We start from the raw sequence: 5,692 nt of genomic DNA, 5'->3' as shown, positions 1-5,692 counted from the left end.
CTAGAATCAATACACGGGACATGAGTCTCCTCTCCACTACAATTAGTTTTACACCAGTGAATGGCACATAAGTCGATGGAATTTCACTGCTATGTAATGGAGTAGAGAATCAGGCCCACGGACTCCCTGGATGGGTGTTGTTTTAGGCCACCCCTTCAGCACTTGCTGCCAATAGGGCAATATGGAGCCCTAAGTATAGCTTGCAGCTTCTCCACTCTTATGGAAACTGGAGGAAAACCAGACATTGGGGCAAAGGGACCAGGCTGGACACCTGTCTGCACTAACAAGAGTTGATCTGGCCTGAAAGAGTTAAGCTCTCAAAGTAATCAATAGGGACCATAAACATAAGTTCTCAGCAGGAGCCTGATTCTTGAAGATACTGACTGAACTCAACTCACATTAAAGTGACCGACCCAGTCCCCTCCCTTTCCTTTTTCAAGAAGGTAATGACAGGTGGTACTAGCTTTGAGCAGTCCTTGAGCTCCCCAGACACAAGACTGAGATTTTTTTTCTTGCATTTATGCAGGGGTGAAGTGGCATGAAGTACCTTGTATACACATCTCTCTAATGCATCTGCACTGGTAATCTGGCTCTATATGCAATGTTTTAAACACACACACACAGGAGCATATAAGCATTAGTTCATCTGGGAAAGGACACAGATGAAACGCTTGTCTACTTCCCTCCCACTGCACCGCGACAGGTATTGATTTGAGCTGTTCCATGAATTCAGAAACATGTCCTTAAATGTAGGTTACCAGTTTTTATGTCCAGGACCCTTTTCCCCCCCACCAGTGATCACTACCTATGCACATTTGTTTTTACCAAAGAGAAAGAAATGCACCAGAAATCCATATAAATTACCATCCTTTCACAGAATGTGTACATTTGATATTTTAGCATTTTATGTATCTTGAGCCTTTTATGAAAGCCATTTACCTTATTTATAGTACATTAAATTACGGTCAAGTATTTTCTCCTTTTTAGAAGGAAATGGCTCTTAGTACCACCTACTGGACAAATTTAGAGTTTCTTAGGAACTGACAACAATAGCTTTTCAGCTTTTGGATGTAACCATTTTGCTTTTTGCTCTGTTGAAATTGCACAGAAAGCTACTGATTTATTTTATAAAGAACTCTTATACAATCAACCTTCTTCAGAGATACGCTCTCATGGATTTTATCCCCCCACTTCACGTGGGTAAGGAGTTACCATGAAATTAAAAATAAACGAACTACGAAGATTTTAAAATAATTTTTCCCCTGCAGTATTTGCAACCCCAAAACAATATATGTTATGAATGTCACCATATATAACTAAGTATGAGCAAATAGTAAATGAAAAACAAATTGTGAAATTTACTAGAAATTGGTTATTTCTACACAAGGCCATTTTAAAGAAATAACAGTACTGAAATTGATTTGTATATTTCTCTTGTGTGTTTAGCACACTGGTATCCCATTTCCTCACCATTTAGCTTCAACATTATTTGATGCAGACATTACAGCCAGCCACACGGGACCGGCTCCAGGCACCAGCAAAGCAAGCACGTGCTTGGGACGGCACAATTCCAGGGGTGGCATTCCGGCCACCCTTTCCTTTCTTTTTTTTTTTTTTTTTTTGGCTTGGGCAGTTGTGCTCTCCGAGCTTGGGGCGGCAAAAAACCTAGAGCCGGCCCTGCAGCCACAGAATTCAAGGAAGCTAATAGGCAAGCTCGAGTAAGGACCAACACCACATTTAATATCTTCCTTTTCTGATGTCCCCGAAGTAATTGGCTTAGTTTGTAGCAAGGGAGATTTTTTAACTACAGATGACCTCTTGAAGTCCCTCACAGCCCTTTATTTCTATGGTTCTTCAGTCTACTTTGAGGATGATCATAGCTCATTAATCCATTTTACGGGAGACTTACAGCCTGATCTAGCAAAGTGCTGAGTGAATGGAATGGGATTTAAGGGTGTTTAGGAGCTGCCAGAATAGGGCCTTTAACTGTCTAAAATAACCAAAGTACAAGAGGAAAAAGAGATAAGAAAACACAGGAAAGGGAGAAGGAGCAAAAAAAATTGATAAAATTTAGAAACTCTTTAGACAAACCTGTTGCAGAGCTGAACTTTCAATCCATTCAGTGTTTAAAAAGAAATAATCCAATTTAAGTTGTTAAATTATAAAAATAAGACAAATTTCAGCTAGAGTGGCTAGAGCACCATTATGACCTGTGGTCAGCCCAGTTCATTTAAAATTTTGTATAATGGATTATAGCAATATAAAAGAAACACAGGTAATAATTTAGCATACAGAAAGCCATTAATAGCTTGGCAGTTGCAGTAGATTCAGAGGGTGAAATTAATCTGTTGTGTGGATGATCAGCTGAAGGCCTGCTGCACCACACAACCCTCTCTTTGGGGCTTTGTGAGGAGACTGGATAGAGTATAGCAGTTCAGGGGCACCTCCACGGCTCCTGCTTGCCATGGAAGTGGTCCCGACACCAGATCTACAAAGGCAGGCATGAAGGGTTGTGGTGAATGTTGAGGATCTAGCTGCTCCAACATGTTGCGAATAGTGTGGAGGGGATTTGGCAGCTATTCTGCTCCACTCTGTAGGACAGAACCTGTGAGGACAGGAGGGCTACTCTGCACCCCCGCTCTTTGGGTTATGGGGTGGGTTTCATCACTTCACCTCCCACAAAGAGTTGGATTACTTTGGCTTTATGCAGAACTGGACTTGATTCATGAGGAAAGGAAGAGCCTAGCCCTCCGCTTATAAAGATAAGTCAATTAAGTACTAAATCATGACAAGCATACTATGTTTCCAACTGGTATGTCTTAACTGAAGTGATTACTGGAGCACTGCATTGTGTTTAACCATCCAGAAAGAACAGTCTAATCATTGTCAAACTGGGTGGGAAGGAGGGGCATATCTAGTGGGCCCTCTGGGGGTCTGTCCTGGTGCTAGTCAGTATTTTCATTAATTATTTGGACAATGGAGTGGAGAACATGTTTATAAAATGTGTGGATGACATCAAGCTGATAAGGGTTGCAAGCACTTTGGAGGACAGGACTAGGTCTCGATAAATTGGAGAATTGGTCTGAAATCAACATGATGAAATTCAATACAGACAAGTACTTCAGTTAAAAAGGAAAAATCAAACACGCAAACATAAAATGGAGAATAAGCGACTAGGCAGTAGGACTGCTGAGAAGGATCTGGGGTTATAGTGAATCACAAATTGAAGGTAAGCCAGCAAAGTAATGCAGTTGTGAAAAGGCTAATATTCTGAGGTGTATTAACAAGCATGTTTTGAATAAGACACCTGAGGTAATTGTCCTGCTTTACTTGGCACTGGTGAGGTTTAAGCCCTGATCTACACTGGGGGGGAGTCGACCTAAGATATGCAACTTCAGCTATGCAAATAGCATAGCTGAAGTTGATGTATCTTAGATCGACTTACCTGGCTGTGAGGACTGTGGCGAGTCAACCGCTGCCGCTCCCCCGTCGACTCCGCTTTCACCTCTCGCAAGCTGGAGTTCCAGAGTAGATGAAACATGATAAATCGATCCCTGATAGATCGATCACTACCCGCCAATATGGCGGGTAGTGAAGACTGCCCTTAGCTACAGTACTGTGCCCAATTCTGGGCACTACACTAAGAAAGTTGTGAACAAACTGGAGAAGGTCCAAAGGAGAGCAACAAATATGATAAAAGGTTTAGAAAACTTGTCCTGTGAGAAAGGTTTAAAAAAGTTGGTAGATTTCACCTTGAAAAAAGGAGTCTGAGGGGGACCTGATAACAGTCTTTAAACATGTTAAGGGCTGTGATAAAGAGGGCTGTGATCAATTGTTCTCCATGTCTACTGAAGGTAGGACAAGAAGTAATCAATTTAAATCTTCAGCAAGGGAAATTTAGGTTAGATATTAGGAAAAGTTTCCTAACTCTAAGGATAGTTGAGTTCCGGAATAGGCTTCCAAGGAAAGTTGTGGAATCCCCATCATTGGAGGTTTTTAAGAGCAAGTTAGACAAACACCTGTCAGGGATGGTCTAGGAGGTATACTTGGTCCTGACTCTCTGCAGGAGGCTGGACTAGATGAACTCTCAAGGTTCCCTGCAGCCCTATGGCAAGGGTACACTTATCTGTGGCTTATAGTACATGAGGCTTCAGCTCAGGAAGAGGATATTGAGTGCACAGTGTTGAGAGAGAAAAGGGGCAACAAAATCTAATAGTAATAATGGAGGATTTCAACTAGCCACATATAAACAGTTAAAATATTACAGGAGGACAAAGATTGGAGAAGGAATTTCTTGACACCTTAGCTTTTAATAATTGCTAGTTCTAGAGCACATTAAAGAAGGTTCTATTTTCAACTTAATCATATGTAAACTCACAAGAGTTGGTTATAATTGTAACTATAGTTAACATACTAACAGTGGCCACAGTATTATCAGATTCAAATCCTAAAGGAAGGAACGATACCAAAAACTAGCATGCTGACAGTTCACTTTAGAAAGGGGCACTTAAAAAGAAAGGGGCGGGGGCTAGTGAAAAAGGCCCTAAGATCTAAATAAAGACAGACTTCTTCAATTTGGCATGAAGTTTACTTAAAGATACAGTAACAGAGTCTTGGAAGGCAGGGATATCACTAATAAGAAAAGAGAAGGCCAGTATGGCGAAGTGGTTAAGTGCAAGAGGTTACTCACACTAAATAGAGATCCTTCTCAAACTGGAAAACCAACCCCAGTGAAGCCAACAGAAAAGATCATATGGGAGATATTTTCAAAAGCATCCAGGAACACAAGTCCTATTTTCAATGAGATTTGTACCCCTATTTCCTTTAGAAACTTTTTGAAAATCTCACCCACACAGTGCAGCAGAAGGAAATTTGGAAGGATAAGAAGGATTCTTGAAGAGCAAATTGTCAAAGGTTTGAGACATTATTGAGCATCTTAGAGACAGGAAACCAAGAGAACTGGTTAGTTCAGTGAGTCACCAAGGATAAGAAAGTTGACAGAGAAGGTAAGTGATTTCTTTCCATCTGTTGTCAGCCCAGAAGACGTTGAGGAAATGCCTACTCCGGACTCACTCACTTTTGTCAGATAAGAAAGATGGGATACCATCAGAGACCATGTGTCAGAAAAGGAATAAATGGATAAAGTAAAGAGAATCAAGTGTCCATGGCTAGATGGTATATACCCAGGAGTTCTGAAGGAGATAAGAATGAAGTGGCTAAGCAGCTAACAAAAAGATGAAATCTCATTGACAGCAATGGCTATTCTGGAGGACAGAATTGCTTGAAGCAATAATTAATAAAAATAGAATTGGAAAAATACAGGCTGACTATAATAGGGTCTAATTATCATGTCTTCTGCAAAGGAAAATTGTGCCTAACTAATCTACTAGAATTCCTTGAACACATCAAGGAAACAGAGGCTAAAAGAGAATCAACTGACAATGTTCATCTTAGGGTGACCAGATGTCCTGATTTTATAGGGACAGTCCTGATTTGGGGGGCTCTCTCTTATATAGGTGCCTATTACCCCCCCGCACTCCCTGTCCCGATTTTTTACACTTGCTATCTGGTCACCCTAGTTCATCTGGGCTTTTCAAAAGCCATTGTCAAAGTCCCTTAACAAGAGGCTGGTAAGGAAATTAAGTAGCCATTGAGTAAGAATCAAAGTACTCAGACTAGAAAACTGACCAAG

The 5,692-nt window shown here is 40.9% G+C and overlaps 1 long non-coding RNA gene across 2 annotated transcripts in view; it reads right to left on the bottom strand.

The window, feature by feature from the left end:
- LOC122465132 overlaps nucleotides 1-5,692 on the bottom strand; it is a 65,746-nt gene that overhangs the window by 7,139 nt on the left and 52,915 nt on the right. The window lies entirely within an intron of this gene.

The sequence above is a fragment of the Chelonia mydas genome, chromosome 3 (assembly GCF_015237465.2).
Source record: "Chelonia mydas isolate rCheMyd1 chromosome 3, rCheMyd1.pri.v2, whole genome shotgun sequence".
NCBI classification, from domain to species: Eukaryota; Metazoa; Chordata; order Testudines; family Cheloniidae; genus Chelonia; species Chelonia mydas.
The sequence above is the reverse complement of the archived record's forward strand: the minus strand, read 5'-3'. Positions and strand labels throughout refer to the sequence as shown.